Genomic DNA, 17,990 nt, shown 5'->3' with positions numbered 1-17,990 from the left:
AAGGCAGGTCTCGAGATACGGAATAGCACTCGCCCCAGTTGTACGACGACTTTGCTAGCGACTACACTAACGAAGCCTTTCTCTCATTTGCCGAGAGACAGTTAGAATAGCCTTCAGCTAAGTCCATGGCTACGACCTAGCAAGGCGCCATTAGCCTTACATAGTTTGATAGTTATCGTATGAAATGTCTCATCAGGAACGTTGTAAACCAAAGGACTATATAAAAGTTAAGTATTCCCAAAGCAACGTACTTTTCTTGCTACCATTCACTACTTATCCTGTTCCAGAATTCACGCCCGTCTGCGTTAGATAGCGTGCATTTCGGCCTCCTCTATCTACAAGGTGTTGGCACATTTACCAACACATCATAATTCACCTCTACTGAAATGTCTGTAAAGTTTGTATCATACAGAAACAGATCCTCGCGTTCTAGTTATGTAAGCAATTTGATCATCACAGCCTTTTTCATGCAATCTACTCACATGTCGGAAAAAACACTATTATTTCTAGGTCTCACAACGAGCTGTAATTCATGTGGTGTAAACATTATAATTAGAGGTTATGAAGTATGAAATAACACAGAACGTGCGGTAACACCTATTTTTTAAACACACAATCGAGACGATGATAATAAAAACAATCATGACTTCACGAGAATAGATACAACCGATACCTATCAGTTTTATGAGAAAAATCGGTGTAGTTTTAAGAGTACTATACGCATACAAACTTTAACCTGATACAGCACTCCTTCTAATATAACCTCCTATCAGATTTTGCCACGTATCTCTCTTCCGCTTTATCGAAAAACAATAATATTACCGTTTGTCTGTTGTCCTAAAGCATATTACATACACACACATCGCTCCATTGGAGCTGGAGGCCAGTGTTCGAAGTCGTTTGCACAGATCTGCATAAAGTTTTGTTGTATGTTCTGGAGGAAGACCATATCCAACAGACAATCAATCACACGAGAGGGTTCTTATATTGTTCCTTCGTAGGCATTTTAATACATGCCGGCCGGAGTGGCCGAGCGGTTCTGGGCGCTACAGTCTGGAACCGCGCGACCGATACGGTCGCAGGTTCGAATCCTGCCTCGGGCATGGATGTGTGTGATGTCCTTAGGTTAGTTAGGTTTAAGTAGTTCTAAGTTCTAGGGGACTTATGACCTCAGCAGTTAAGTCCCATAGTGCTCAGAGCCATTTGAACCATTTTTTTAATACATTGTTTTTTCGGCTGTGACACATCAAAGCAGTGTACACCGTCATACACTTTGTTTTTTCTACCATGACTTCGAGGTCCGTGTCAGCTGCTGCTAAACCGACACTAGCATGTGTCGATCCTTTGGCTCTTACAGAAAGCTGAACATCGCATGGTGCAAGCTATACAGCTCCCACAACACACAGTTTGGTAGAAGTAAAACACAGAGGCAATGTTTCTCATTGACAAAAATATGGAAGACATTGCAACAAATGCAAATAGGAAGAGTTTGTGGTATTAAACTTCCTGACAGATTAAAACTGTGTGCCGGACCGAGACTCGAACTCGGGACCGTTGCCTTTCGCGAGCAAGTGCTCTACCTCTACATTTAATCCAATGCTCCACAGTGACAAGTAGCAGATATCCAGTGTTACGCCAAGGCTCCTCCACCTCAACCAAGTGATATCAGTCGGTCAACAGCGTACCAGTGGATGCACAGGATGGGACGGCACCGTTGATATCGGACGATTCAATGTAACAAACACCGCAGTTGATAGCGAGATCAGTTTTAGCAATTTTACCTGTTGCTCCCTAATTTCAAAGCTAGTCAGTGACACGATAGAATGCTTCCCAATTTCTGAATAATCGCTAAATCACCACTCCACTACTTTGCAAGTATCATATACTAGATTACGAATGCAGATAGATGATTGATCAGTACATCAATTCGGTCATAAACAAAGAAGTATAACAGAGAACGTCCTCTATAGATGCAAAGAGGTTATCTACATATTTCCAGCGCATTGATCATAGTGCAGAATTTACGATTACGACTGTCTATTTTTCCTTGTGGTCACAGAGTATTGTCGCATTTGTAGTATAAAGTCGAAGATTGACAGATCCCTCCCACATTGTCCTTTACCAATCCTTCGCGCAACACCAATCTTACCCACGGCACCCATCCAAAAGCACAAGATCTCCCCAGATGCGGGCGTGACAAGGAGGGAGCACCTAATATCTGTGTGTAGTAGACATGAGAGTGTTGCGTTGGTATGACAGACAATTAAGAAGAAACGTGTGGTTTATTCATGATGGAGCTCCAGACGGATGGAGTTGAAACATTTCACATAGATCAATCGTACAATCAGTTCTGAAGCATTATTCCTCTTTCCGGAGTCAGTAACAGGACGGTACCAGCATGAGAGAAATGATTGCAGAGCATAAACATGCACTCCAATGATTACACTTTTCTGCACCTAAAAATGCTATATTGTCAAAGCCATACGGTCGTGCGGAATGCAACGCTCTTAATACTTTAATGCAAGATATATTTTCACATCAGGCATACGACTACTCCGCGAGTTTCCTACACCAATCACTAAAGTGACAAACTTTAAAATGATAAAACGTCTTCCCTCTACATTATTCTGGTGTCGTAGGAAGACATCATTAGTGTATATCCACCGCTCGAGCTACTCATAAACCAATAAACCAACTAGAACGAAGTCTCGAGACTATTGTTCTGTCTTTTAGGAAATTAATGGACTTTATACATCTTCGTAAGACTGAAACGTATTTACCCTCAATCACACTTCCCTTGTCAGTGGTGCATGTCATTAGTAGAATTTTGATGGATGCGGCAATGTCCCACAAGGAAACAGTGCGAAGAAAAACCGACTTGAATATTTTCGATAGCTGATACGTTGAGGTGCCACACACATACTGCTGCAGGAAAATACACACGAAGAAGCAGCAGCTTTTTATGAGGGAATAAGCTCCACCACCAGTAGACAAAGGAGGTGTAACAGTCTTCTTGCTGTTTACAGTAGCATCACCACTGCTCTGGTAGTATTCCTCTTGCACGAAGCAGTCCTGGTCTGATGCACAGCAATTTCATCATAACACCACATCTCTCGAGTATATCCCTCTCACACTGTTGAAGGTGACGTAAGTGACATCGGTTCATTCTCCTACAAGACACGTTATGGAATGGCTTAAGTCTGATAATTCTTCTCCTTAATATTTAAGGAATAACATTGTTTGTGATAACCAGCCATATTCCGGGAATATCTATATTTGACTGCATGTGGGAGAACACAGTTAGGGATCGGGATGCATATGTTTTGCCTGCTTCAGATGGTGCCTCTGTGTAATTCTTATGTCGTCTTTGTTGGAAAATGTGTTACGAAAACCCATGTGGTTTACAGGGGCAGGGGAGGGTTAGAAGTGAATGCAGCCAGAGCATAATTTCTAAGCTTTCCTCGGTGTTCAGTGACCGGGTCACCCCCCCCCCTCCCCAAACCCACTTCAAATCTCTGCAATTCGTGGTACGATTTCTCTAATTTTATGTATTCTCAGTTAATTTAAGTATTTTACAGTTTTTGGCAGTTTTGTATATTTCATTGTAATCCCCCCAATTTTAAATATTTCCCATCAACATGTCGTAGTTATACCAGGTTTTCGTCGAGTTTCATCGATTTTTTAACATATTTTGATGTTTTTCGCTAGATAAATGGTCACATTGCTGGCATTCCTACGCACTGTTTGATTTTATAAGACGATATTTGCGTGTCCTATACACCTGCCTTCTAAAAAATCCTAAGGATTCCCCTCTTTCCTATAATCTACAAGCGTCCATTTTGGACAGGACAGTCATGAAAAGTGTAGTAACACTCGCGTCATACCAACATGAGACCCAGGGAGCGGTGCAGACTGGAAACTCGCAGTCTGGAAACAAATCAGTGTAGTGCTACGGCACATCAGAGGGCTGGTCTGCAGACTCACGTAGTGACGCACTCGATGTAAACTCAAAGTATGATACAGTTCTACAGGTTCATATGACTTCCACTCTACCGTGTAGGGATCTGCAACAGGGAGTTGCGTACAAAGCTTATTTCTGTTGGTGCTCTGATATTCTTTTTTCCCCCACAAGTATATGGTTTTATTGCTTACCAGATGAGCTTCGCTACTTTTGTTTACACCGTCCAACTCTAAAAAATGGTTCAAATGGCTCTGAGCACTATGGGATTTAACTGCTGAGGTCATCAGTCCCCTAGAACTTAGAACTACTTAAACCTAACTAACCTAAGGGTAAGACACACTGAAAGGGTACAGTACCGCCCGACATTGAAAATAGGTACAACATACTTCATTATTCTTGTCAGAACAACACATTTTTTGTAAAAATAACTCAATTTCAATTAATACAGCGAAGCCAGATACCAGTGTGGGAAAGAAAGACAATTTATTTATTTAATTGATCACATGTGCACTCCCACAAAATAAATCCCTACATCCAGTTTGGTGAGATCTGTGAAATGAATGAATGTATGGTCGTCTGCTAACCGCAGTTAGTGAATGTGAATATATGATCATCTTTGAGACGACCCTTTGGTCACCTTTGGTATAACCAAAGAGATAAAATTTACCGGAGCTTTGAGCGCCTGAAATGTGGCTGACCAATACGGCAGAGTGCAAGGTGCTCCTCCACTTCGGCAGAGGTGCGAGAGGACCTGAAGAACGGCCATGTTCAGCACTCTGCCGCTGGATCTAGTGTCTGTAAGACCTGTCTTAGGCGTGCTCTGTAAGGACAAAAGAGTGGAGACATGGTATGCACGTGAAATACTTAAGAGTAGTTTAGAATAATAATTTCTCTATTTCAGGAACTTTCGTGGGGAGAATTAAATGTCAGGCAGGTAATATTAATGGGATCGTAGTAATGTTCGGAAGTGACAAACTGTCACAATGAAACCACGTGTAGCAATAAGTTGAGATACTTCCGAGTGCTTAAGTTAAGCTGAATTACTAGCGTGTGTACTATAAGTTGGAAATATTTAAGAAATGGCGTGTGCAGGACTTGAAATTAGAGACGAGTACTTCCACGTGGTGAGTACTGTGTGAGTCTCAATCTGTGTATGAGACAAAGGATAAAGAGAAGTACTCGTCCATGGTATCAGTTGAGGACCCACATGTGTGATGAATATGTTCTTAATATTACTTTGCGTGCTATGCTTCCGTGTGACGCTTGATTCAAACTATAATACTCTGAGAGAGAAGCAAGGTGAGTCAGCCGTCCATCCAGCAACGCCACTTGGCTTGCATTGCACAGGAATACGTGCATATATCGTCCAGAGTTCGTAGTAGGAAAGAAAAGTTACGAAGTGGGGCAGTGTCGTGTGAAACTGGGATTAATTTTATTTGAAGTGGGAAAGCTTATGGTTATGGGATTATAGTGTTGTGAATATTCCTTGTTTTGTATTGTATGTTGCCAGTGGGATGTATTTCATGATATTTAAGTATGTGTGGTTTGCATGGGAGAGTAGCAAGGTAGTTTCAGAGGTAGTGGGTTATGTATGCATGTTCCTTTTGTACCGCTCGGTCTGGAGGAAAGTTTCGTGATGATGGTTGTGAGAATCGAAATGTGAGATATAGAAAAAGATCCGCCATCCTATCCAGAAAGTGCACTGTAGCATTAAATAATTACCAGACCATAAGATAGAGAATCACCAATGTAAAGCCATGCCCACTGGGCGGAATTTCTCATGTGTTATTGATGTAGGTTACAGAATTTGTGTGTTTAGGTTATAGAATTTATCGGAATAAATAAGATAGTGAAAAGAAAAAGATTGGTGGCCTTTTCCTTCGAATAGTGTGTTGCCATGATACCCAGAATTTATAATGTGTGCGCCATTCATATGCAGTGCGATGGCCACGTGTTGATCAAAGCCGTTGAATAAGAACGAAAATGTGGTATTGCCAGTGCGTAGTGAACAGTCAGAGTTGTGTAAATTACTAATAGTCAGATGCGTGTTTCCGTTGCGCAATATCCAAGCAGGAGAATAACTTTTAACTTAATTGTGAGTACTAGAGTTCATGTTACATGATAACAAAAAAATGAATCCACTCGCTTGGCAGACCACTCATCTTGCAGGCCTGACTGCTTGATGCCACAGTATGAGCAAGGCATGCGGGTGCCTCTCAACACATCCATGCCCGAGGCAGGATTCGAACCTGCGACCGTAGCGGTCGCGCGCCTCCAGATTGTAGCGTCGAGAGCCGCTCGGCCACTCCGGCCGGCGTCCAACTCTGACACACCCCGAAAACCACGTTAGGTCATCTACAAACGATACATTTCTTGTATTTTTAATTCCAGTAATAATTTACTCGTTAGCTGACAGTGTGTCGACTGCACTTGGCGTTCTGGACGGTGAGAATTTCCACTCCCCGTAACTACAGAGTGCGCACCCGTGGCAGCGAAATTTGTAGACGAACAGTTAGCAAGTTAAGCATTCGTATCGTATCCGCCCATCGCTGGCAGCTGTACACATATACATATAGAGACTATGCAGACGTATTAGCAATCGCGAAGTCTCGATTTCAACCGCTTGTACATTATTTTCGACAGAGCTGTAGCCCCGTAAATAGCGAAAATCTCTTCACAAAGCTATTCTGTAGGGGATGTAAGCACATTGAAGCATCCTGCTGAAGAGCATAACGTCTTCGATGCATGTCATATTACCGATTTTCCGTAACAATATTGTTTAGATTTTCCAGTAATAACAACAAACCATGGCGTCCTGCTGCGCCTATGACGCCTCCTTATATACTCTTATAGGTCTACGATGGCGGCATATAATCATCCCCGTTCCGCTATTTAGTGTGCTAGGTGTCCGTCAGATGGAGGGAGACAGCCCTTCGTGAGTATTATTGTTATCTACGGTACAGAACTACACGTTAGCCGGATGGTATAGTACTGTGCTGGAATGTATTGTACATATGCAATGTATGTACGTCTGTGTCCGTAGGTGTGTTGCGTATGGCTCCAATAAACCCGGCCCAGTCCTCCTGCTGGCGTATCCGTAATGCGCTACGTGCGTTCAGATCAGTAAACGATGGAAGTGGAAAGTGGTTAGTCTGTAGGTGGTCCTGAATAAGCAACACCGTCTGTGTGTGCAGGGAAACACTGAGCCAATGGAACGCCACCTAAAATAACTACCAGACCGAGTTCTCGCAATGTCTGGAGGCGTAGAGTGTGCGAAACAACAGGTCACGCTCCGTCGCGTGCTTAGAGCGTGAGACCAGAGAGCGTGCAGGGAGCTGTCACGCGACGCCGGACAGCACGCGGAGGCTGAGTGACTCGTGGCGTCTCGTCGCTGTGGCTGGTCGGTGGGTGGGAGGCGGCGTGGCCCAGGCAGGCAGCAGGCAGCAGGCGCCGCCGCCCGCGGCAGGGTAGGCTGGGCCGCCGTGCTGTGCTGTGCTGTGCTGCGGGCTCTGCCCCAACTGTGCGGCCGCGGGCGGCGGCGGCGGCGGCGGCCGTCACGGCGTCCCCACACCTCACGTGTGAGGGCAGCCCTGTGTTACTCTGCAGTTTACAGCAAACTGCGGTTATAGAGCGATCAAAGAGCAACAGACAGGTGATGTTCTGTATGACGGAACTGTCATGGCCAACCGAACCGTAAGAACGGTTTCAGGAACAACGCCAAGGGAACGTGCAACGACTAGGCAAGGTTCAGGGAAAACATCTTTCACCCTTTCGTTTACACTTCTTATTCAAACAAGACCCAAAAGTTTTAATAAGGAAACATCTCTATTGTTTTAAGAAATATAATGAAAAAGCTTAAATGACTTAAATAAGAAACATGTAGCTTGAACTACAGACCTACTCAAGCAGAGACAAAGTTTTACAATTACCCAAATCTTAGAAGAAATGTCAGCCATTAAGAAAAGAAAAACAATTTAAGAGACTCCGCCAAAATGTCTTTCTACTCTACTTTAAGATATTAAACTCCCAAAGGGTCCAGAAAATTCAGCAAATCTTACGTTTTTCTCTCAGTTAAACAAACAAAAGCAATTGTTTTAAACGTATTAACCATTTAGAAAAGCAACCATTTAAGAGACACCCCCAAAATGTGCTTTCAAGGCAGGTCTCCAGTTACGTATAACTGCTTTAAAATATATAACTCTCAGTGATTCCACCGTACTTAATAAAATCCTACAACTTCTTTCAGTTCAGAAGGCAACAGGAAAATTCTTAACATACTATTCACTTAAGAAGAAGCAACCATTTGAGTAACGCTCCCAAAATGTGCTTTGAACTCAGTTTCGCAAATCCATACAAACTGACTTATGCAACTCTTGATTCAGTGAACCGTTTGGAGAACCATTGTCCCACGGTTGTCACAGTCCGGGAATCCTTCCACCCTATCAGACTGGCGTCGTTTTCTGCAAGACGTGGCCCTCACACTGGCAAAACTAGAACACCCTGAGGCGTGTGTCAGTGGTCTTCCCCCCACCACTCACCCAGGAGCAGTTTCAATAACTGCAGAGTGCTAAATAGCACCGCGCCTTGTTGATACCACACTCAATACGCAAGCACCGAGATAACAGGGGCTCAAAAGACAACGGACAGACAAAAAGGCCCCCAATCCCCGCACGGCTGTATCGAACCAAAACACAGGAGAGGTGTTACAGATTCCGAACAACTCAAAGGTGTGGCGAACAGACGGAAAGGTTAAACAAAATAGCCGCCCAACTTAGGTCAACCCTGATGAACTCAGCAACTTGCACAGTTCAAGGGTGGGGTTTAAGATTACACACGTATTGCGTCGAAGCTGTCAGCAATATATAGATTAGAAAACCGGGTAGGCCTTCACATTACTTTAATAAATCTGAGACAACTGCCACCGAGGCGACACTATCCAGGCTCATTATTTTCGAAATTCATGTCAGTCAGGGCTTCCCAATTTGTGGTCCGCGGACCCCTTAGGGGGTCCACCGGCTCTTTCTAGGGGGTCCGCGGACACCTTTCACCAAATCGTGTAAAATAACGAGTAAAATTATTGAATAAAAATGTGAAAATCAAATTCATCACTACTTTTTTTTTCGTGTGAAAAACATGTGTACTTTTACTTAAGGTCGTATTCCCAAGCAGCCTTTGCGGTTCCTAAGTGAGAACGCATACACCCTTTAGTGCCAGAGACTGCGGCTTCTCTGATCGACTGTTTCGCAACAATACAGGGGTCGTTTGTGCGCCGGCTCACGGCGCTAGATGCGCTGAAACCTTTCACGAATGTGCGGAGCGAGCTTTGTCGACCAATCACAGCGTTCGTTGGTACATATGCGGCCCCAGGCATCAATAAATGCTAAACGTGCTTTGTCAGTGCACTACCTATTTCATAAGTCGATTTTTGACCAATCTATTACTTCTAACATGGATCGGTGGCTGAAGTCAGGATCATTGAAGAAGGGTGTAGTTTCTCCATCGCCTTCACAACAAGGGAAGTTTCCAGTTGAAATGAATGAGGAGGGAGGACGACCAAAGGAAGAACAATCACAAGAAGCTCCACAGCCGGATTTATTATGTGAAAACGCTGCAAGTACTCCATTGGTTGCAATATCTTGTGGAAGTGGAATAACCAAGAAGCGTAAGTACAACGAAAGCTATTTAGAAATGGGCTTTATGGAGACAAAGAAGGGTAAAGCTCAGTGTGTAATTCGTGCGTGAGTCCTTCCGAATAGTTCAGTGGTTCCAGTTAAAGAGCACCGTCATTTTGAAGGTACTCACCCGGATTTCCAGGCTAAACACATCTATTTTTTCAAAATGAAGAGTGCTGAACTAACTGCTTCTCAGCATTGCACGAAAACTCATGAAAAAACAATTAATGAAAATTCATTGAAAGCTTCTCTCTTGGTTAGTTATCGAGTGGCAAAAACAGGCAAAGCTCATACCATTGCAGAAAATCTCGTAAAGCTGTGTGTTAATGATATTAATTCTTGCATTTTAGACGAAAAGGCAGTAAAACTTGTATCTTCGGTGCCATTATCAAACAATACTGTCAAGAGACGCATTGTTGACATGTCAAATGGCTCTGAGCACTATGCGACTTAACTTCGGGGGGTCATCAGTCGCCTAGAACTTAGAACTACTTAAACCTAATTAACCTAAGGATATCACACACATCCATGCCCGAGGCAGGATTCGAACCTGCGACCGTAGCGGTCGCTCGGCTCCAGACTGTAGCACCTAGAACCGCACGGCCACTGCAGCCGGCTGTTGACATGTCAAATGATGTGAAAGACACTCTTGTTTCTCGCATCCAACATAGTTCATTTTCTCTGCAGATAGATGAATCCACTGATGTTGCAGGATTAGCGATTTTATTGGCTTTTGTCCGTTATGAATATTCTGGATGATTTGAGGAGGACCTCTTATTGTGAAGACCACTACCTGCCAACACAACAGGTGATGAAATATTCCGTCTATTGGGTGATTTTTTAAGCTCTGACTGGTTCTACAGTCGGTGCAATAACGAAAATAAAAGAAAACGCCAAGAATTGCAAAAGTAGTCATTGTGTTCTCCACAGATACACTTTAACTACGAATCAAATGCCTGTTTCGTTCAAGAAAGTTTTAGACGAATCAATTCAAATCATTAACTACATAAAAACAAGGCCGTTGAAGTCAAGACTTTTCACAGTACTGTGTGAAGATATGGGAAGCCGTCATCGTTCCCTGCTTCTCCACACAGAAGTGAGGTGGCTCTCACGTGGGAATGCACTCTCTCGGTTGTACGAATTAAGAGTGGAAGTCTTAGCTTTCCTTTTGGAGCATAACACCAAATTAGCAGACCTTATTAATGACGAAAACTGGCAGTGTATACGTGCCTATTTGTCAGATATTTTCTCCAAAATGAACGGAATGAATATTTCACTCCAAGGACAAAGTGAAACAAAGGTCACTGCTATCGACAAAGTTCGAGCATTCAGGAGGAAAATCAATTTTTGAGCAGAGAGTGTCGAGGAGGGGGAGGTCGAGTGTTTTCCTCTTCTCAAGGAGTTTTTGAAAAACAAAACATTGGCGCTTGGGAAGAATTTGTTTCATCAAATCCTGGAACATTTTCGAAGCTTGATGTCATTGTTGGAGCATTATTTCCCAACAGCTGAAGATGAGAAGCCGCAGAAATACGAGTGGGTGGTCAAACTCATTCATTGTGTCCATAAAGCCGAACATTTTATCATCAAATGAATATGAGTTGTTGTAAAAAATTGCCACAGACCCTATCTTGAAATCAAGTTTTTACATTCACGGTTACTCACACTTTTGGATCCGTTTGAATAACAAGAAATACTACCTCCTTGTTGAAAAGGCAAAACGTGTACTTCTTCCGTTTGCCACAACATACATATGTGAATCTGGATTCTCGATCTATGCTGCCCGCAAAACTAAGTACCGAAGCTGTCTAGATGTGGAACCAGACATCCATCTCCAGTTATCAAGAACTGAACCCAACTTTTCGAAATTGTGTCAGTAGAAGCACCCTCATTCCTACAGACTCATCTATAGTAAAGAAGAAAACATTTTTCTTCGTAGATGCAGAGTGAACGTACCTGAACTATAGCTCTGTAGGAACTTTGTTTATGTCTTCTATCATTTACAAAATAATTATTAATTGAATTCCGTTGGCATTGATATATTTGTTACGAAAATTAAAATGATCTGTAAAGCTAATTTCTTTTGTTTATAACATATTCCGTCCTCTCAGTTAAAAATATGGCCTGCCTATATTTCAATTACCATTACTTGCTATTACTCTGACACTATATTGTGGCAATTGGCTGCAAGCGTAAACAAATGAGGACTTTTCACGTGCCACCGTGTAAAAGATAAACCTCCTCTGCCAGAATTGTTTCCTTCGAGAAAAAAAGTCTTACGTTCTGTGAAATGCTTTGTATTCTTATATAGAAATAAAAGAGTCTGTTTGTTTGTTTTCCTAATTTGTTTACAGCCGAGGCTGACTGCCACGATATAGTGTCCGAGTAATAGTTGGAGTTGTCAGCTGTGGCTAAACTGTTGCCATGCCACCTGTCAGTTGCCAGTTACCAACTGACAGGACACTGTTGATAAGCCGCCCGCTACCTGCCGGCTATGGCTGACAGCTGCCGTTCAGTAGATACGCAAAGACGTAAAAATAACTAGACTTTCCGAGATATTTACATGGGCACGAAAATCGATTCTGGAACTGGAAAATGGCTTTATAAAAGCAATTTCCAGAATCGATTTTGAAGTGTTTACCTGACCAATCAAAAGCGGAACTGGGACATCGGCTTACGAAATCCGGTTTTGGAAACGCATGTAAACTGGGTGAATGTATTCCCACACATTACACAACAGATGTCACAATAGTCCTATAAAGGCAATTCCTTGGCCTCTTTTCTTTCATGATGTGTTTGTATCCCGAATCATGGGTCTGCCTCTATTCTTCACAGCCACGCGGAATGGCCGCGCAGTTCAAATGGCTCTGAGCAAAAGGCCGCGCAGTCTAAGGCGCCATGTCGTCGTGGATTGCGCGGCCGCTCCCGCCGGAGGTTCGAGTCCTCCCTCGGGCGTGTGTGTGTGTGTGTGTGTGTGTGTGTGTGTGTGTGTGTGTGTGTGTGTGTATTGTCCTTAGCGAAAGTTGAACTTAGGTTAATAGTGTGTAAGTCTAGGGATTGATGACCTCAGCAGTTAAGTCCCATAGACTTTACATTTTTCTTCGGATTGAACATTTTTCTTCGGATTTCAGGAAAAACCATACACACACACACACACACACACGCGACTGTTACGAAATATGCATGCTCCTTACACAACAGTAGCCAAACAGTGGAAGTGAACAGACCACAAGTGGCAGCTTGTCAACAGCGAACAATTTGGACCTGACGTTGATTGCTCTTGGAGGAAGGTAGCTCCAACGTGTGAAATGTCACTTACCAAGTAATTTTAATTAGGCTATAGTGTGTTGAACAAAGGGAGTAAATCCACTAGTAAGTGTCTGGATACAGTGGGAATGCAAATTGGATCGTTAATTTCAAGTTGTTTTCATTCATCTCTAAACCAAAGACTATTGATACTTCGGGAAGGAGGGGGGTCATTGGGAACATGGCACTTGCATTAAGAAGCTTTCAGTTCCCATGGGTTTCGCTCTGAAATTTAAAGTTACTGTGCTCTTGACTGACTAGCGGTCCGCCATGGATTTTCGACTGAAGAAGGGGTCCGCCAGCTGAAAAGGTTGGGAAGCCCTGAGCTAAGTCATCAGTCAGACTTTTGTTATCAGGATCAAAATTTCTGTCCAGGGTCACAGCACCATAGCCACTTCGCCAAATAATAGAAGAGGGGACGACCAGGGGACGACGAACCGCTTCATTCGAACGCAGACACTTGTGCACTTCCAGCTAACCCGTGGGGCCTCCTCCTGTCCCTTCTGGCGGGCACGTCCTAACTCGCGCTGCCACTCCCATCTGGCCCCAGCCATTCCACTAGCCTCCTTGGATGGATCACTCCACCCATCATACTGCCCAGCACACCCTCCGTAAGCCACAGTCACTGAAACTGTCGTCGCGAGGCCAGCGTCCCCACCACAACAAGACATCTCGGAAACAAAGGGCAGACAGACCCTGGGAATTCAAAGGAAGCTGAGCTGCACGGCTTAACCTCGCCCACCAAACCGAAAGAAACTCCGTCCCATTTCTGATGTGATGAGTATTCAGGGAGGCGTCTAGTTCTTTTGAATCTCAGAAAAGTGAACCCTGCACAGCGTACCCGACTCACAAGCAAGATGAGCGGACCCAATACTCAGACGGTCTGGAACTCAAAACCTGGGTTACAGGCTTACTAGAATACACCTTCCCCCCTTTCTGATTAACATTGTAGCAGTGCACAAAAACACGATCACCAACCTTACCCCTAAGTTCCCGATTATAGCGATCGGCCAAACTCTGACGGGTCCAATGAATGATTCGACGCATCTTCATCCACTTCTCCTGCAGAACCTTACCATCAATACGTTCCAGTAGCGAATCGGCAACTATCCACTAGTTGGCCAGTGGTGAATTAAGTTTGTATCCCAACACTAGGGAATCAGGGGCTGAATTAAAGGCAAAATTTAGCCATCCCACGCAGCGGTTCAATTTATTCTGCGAATCACTACGGAAGACAGTAATAGCCCCTTTAAAATTTCGGTTAACATGTTCCACAAAAGATGGTTGAGGATAATAGGAGGTAGTTGTGATATGATGGATAGCGTGCTCAAAACAATATTCCTAAACCCCTTGAATTTAAAAGCCTGGGCATTATCGCTGATTAAATACCTCGGCAGACCATAGACGGAAATTATCCCCGACAGATGTCCAATAATAAGAAGGGCCTAACCCCGCGAGTGGGGATTAGCTAACGGAAGCGCGAGAAGGCGTCCATCACCACGAGTACATACCAGTCACCACAGCGAGTATGTGGCAAAGCACCAATATAATCCATGGTATGAGCTTCCCTAGTAGATTGCGGAAGATATTTACTGGGACTAGAATTTCGTTTCACTTTTGACTTTTGTAGCCTTCATACTCACTCATCATCTGCTGGACACCCTTGTATAAAAGTGGCCAAGACACATGGAACTTAGTATTAACGATAGTTTTTTGGACACCTAGATGCCCTCAAACCACCATATGATGAAAGTACCGGAACACAGGTTGGACGAACTGACAGGGCAGACAGATCTGGAAATCACCTGACCACACTCCACAACAACAAACCATTTCTTTTGCATGAGATAACTGGCCATCTGTTCCCCATTCAGTAATTTACTCTTGATGGTTTTAGTCGTAGGATCACTGTCCTGTCCTTGTCTGAGGCTCTAGAAAGTTCTGGGACTTCGGACACAGTCCTCCAGGCCGGAATACTTCTCCAACTGCTGAACCGCAAGCTCAAACATCCGACTCAAGGCGCCGGCCACCTGTTCCAGGGATATGCTTCACCTTAACTTGGAAGACCGAAATTCGAACAGCCCAGCAAACTACACTATCCGTCTTACGTCGGCGTGGCAACACCCAGCTGAGGGTTTGGTTACAGTTTCAAGTAAAAATTCGCGGTGCTCAAGGTAAAACACAAAATTTTCTAAAGCGAAAAGAACCGCTAGCGCGTCCCATTCCGACAGAATACCTAAGGTGTGATTGGGACAAGCTTCTAGAAGCGTAGGGCACCAGTCTACGTTCTCCTTCTTGTTCTTGGAGGAGGACGGCCGCTATCCCGCAGTTTGGCTCACAAAGGGCAAGTTGAAGTTTGGGATAGCAGGACTGACGGGTTACTAACAAGGAGATCTTTCCTGCGTAATTCATTAGGAAGGGCGGCCAATTGTGCAAAGTTAGACACATATTTGTAGAAATAGTTGGCCATCCCAATGAATCTGGCGATCTCCTTTTTGTTAAAAGGAGGTGGAAATTTTCGCAGATCCTTCATACACTTCTGATCTATCCTGACTCTATAGGGAGAGACTAAATGGCCTATAAAAGAAAGCTGATGACGGACCAAGGTAACTTTAGGTTTCACGGTCAAATCTGTCTCACTAAACCTCTCTAACACTGCTTCAAAATGCCACAAGTGTTCCTCAGAAGTGGGGCTACAGATAACAACATCTTCCAAATGATTGTATTCACACTTAAATTTTGAGACACCGAGCACCCGAGCACCTTGATAAATCAGCCGCTCCAGTCGACAGACGGAACGGAACTTCGAAAATTCGTCGAGAGTCCAATCAGTACAGATGGCGGCAATGTGGTTGGAATCCTCTGACAGCGGAATTTTGTAATAGGCTTGGTTCAAATCGCGAACTGTTAAAATTCTTTGCTGCAGATAACCATGTGAAACAATGATGAATATCAGGTGAAGGAACAGATTCAAAGATAATCTTTTCGTTCACCAACCTGTAATCAACTACGGGTCGCAATTCCTCCATACTACAATTAGGAACCAAGGACAATGGTATAAAACATGGGGAGGGAGATCTTATGACCCCTTCACGCAGCATACTGCCGATCAGGACACACAGGCTCTTCAGCTTTGGCTGGGGGGGGGGGGGCAGGGGTAAGGGGTAACCTGTAGGGAGATTGACACCGGACTCTAGTCAGCCAACTGGATTTTGCACTGCATCTTGTTCGTCACGCGAAGCCTATTGGTGAGGATTTTGGGAAACTTATCGAGCACCCACGATAATTGATCATTTTGTCGTGGCTCCAAATCACTCAGTTTGCGAGATGCCGGAGCTAGCAGTGTATTTAACACTAAATTCTTCTAGAATCTTCATATGGAAGTGATGCTCTAAGCCCCCCTCCCCTTGTCTAACTCCGACTTTTGCTGTTGCACATGGATTAAGAAGAAACGCGAACTGACTGTAATCGACCCTGCAAAGTGGAGTAGAAAAGAGTTTCGCACCTGCAATAATTTAATTTGATAGACATTAATTAAATAAAGGAAAGTTTCAGTAACGTAGTGAGAAATGAAAGGGTTGCTCTACCGATTAACAGAATGAAAGTTCTGTCCAAAATACCAATTTGATTTATTATGAATAAACTCAAAATCATAAACAAAACACATGCAACATTTACAATACATCATAATTGGATCAAATAAATGCTATGAAGGTGAAGTTGTCCATAAACTAGATTGTGACATTTATGACGAAGTGGTACGTGGAGCCAATTCCTTACAACTCAAATCTTACGAGAAACACCCAGCCAACCCAACATTAATCGCTGCTACAGTAGTGAGAACTCATACAATGAACATCCAAGACAGAACCAAGTAAGAAAAGACGGGAACAGGTGCGCTCTGCTAAGCTCTGATTACCACAGACCAAAATTCCGTAATCTGCCGGAGCTGCGGACATACATTACCAAGCTGCCTTCTTAACTGCAAGGACATGATCTGGCATACCGGAAGCGATGGCTGGTTGCTTCGACATCCCGTCGTGGTGATGATAATGTCGCGAGTATAGCCCGAAACGAATTCTCCTGGTCCGGTTGTTCCAGGCTAAAGACTTCCTAGCAACACAAATACGCCTCTGAGGGAGACGAAGAAGGCTCGCTACACAATCGTTGTCGGTACAGTGAGTGATTTTAACAAGCAAAGTCACACAGTAACTCCGATACAGCCAACTTTAGCCACAACTGCTCAAGACGGATAACATAGGCCGCCTGTGCGCAGAATGCTCTATTGCCAACTGTACTCGGAAAGTTACGTTGAAGTCGAAACTTCAGCAACTTCGTCAAACAGTTACAATTAAATAAAAGTATATTAGACAGGCAACGGAAGGCAGGCTGTCCAGAGCAGCGAGAGCTCCGTCTTGTAACCTACCCTGACCGAAAGGCAAGAGACAACCTCTCAAGAGCACCCGTACAAACCAAACACAGAACATTTCCGCCCCCACGAAAGTGGCCGTGGCTAAAACGTGCCAATCAGGAACTCGAAAACCGGCGGAAAATTCCACTCCATTGCCGACGCACTACTATTCCACCAATGGAGATACTTGGCGCCAATTTCTGCGCCGATTTTGCTACGTCACGGAGCTATAACCTGAGCAAGCCAATCACAGTTATGATTTTGCAAAAAACGCGGGAATTTCCTGCCAAGACTGCCTGGGAACACAAGTCATTCCCACGCCTCGCTGGTAGCCCGCCAGAAAGTGTTTTCACCAAGTTTCTGTGAAGTAACGGAATCTCTAGCCCAGCCGCTCCGTCAGGCCCCTGTGGGCGTGTCACCCTCGCTCATATGACAATGTCGGCGTTTGGAAAGCATCCACTCGACTCCATCAAACCCACCGGCATAACCCTTTCAAGATCAGCTGTACCCGCGTGTCACTGGACAACCTGGGCGACGAGAGACGCTGCGTGGGAAGTCTGCATGTGAAGGAATAGCAACTTTTCACCACATGCAATTAGAGAGGAAAATCGAATTACTCAGAGTAAGATAGAAATATGAGAGG

The sequence above is a fragment of the Schistocerca serialis genome, chromosome 2 (genome assembly GCF_023864345.2).
Source record: "Schistocerca serialis cubense isolate TAMUIC-IGC-003099 chromosome 2, iqSchSeri2.2, whole genome shotgun sequence".
NCBI classification, from domain to species: Eukaryota; Metazoa; Arthropoda; class Insecta; order Orthoptera; family Acrididae; genus Schistocerca; species Schistocerca serialis.
Note: the sequence above shows the minus strand (reverse complement) of the source record.